Below are 273 nucleotides of genomic sequence, written 5' to 3' on the forward strand. Positions count from 1 at the left end.
GGGGACTGTTGAACCCCCAGCCAGGGGCTGGGAGCAGAGGAGGGGGAGATGCCCGATTCCTGGCTGCAGCTATTGCTCCCAGCTGGGTCCCTCATCCCTTCCCAGCTCTCCCCTGTCCTTACCTCCGAGGAAATCGGCCTCTGCCAAAAGTTGCTGCTCAGGCTGCCCCAAGCCCTGCAGGTCTCCGGTTTTCATCTCGCAGCTCTCTTCGTATTTGGAGTAAACCGGGTCCGGGCAGGAGAAATCCATAACGTTGAGCATCTCCCCTGGAGG

Source organism: Charadrius vociferus, unplaced genomic scaffold, assembly GCF_000708025.1.
Source record: "Charadrius vociferus isolate BGI_N301 unplaced genomic scaffold, ASM70802v2 scaffold502, whole genome shotgun sequence".
Lineage (NCBI taxonomy): Eukaryota > Metazoa > Chordata > Aves > Charadriiformes > Charadriidae > Charadrius > Charadrius vociferus.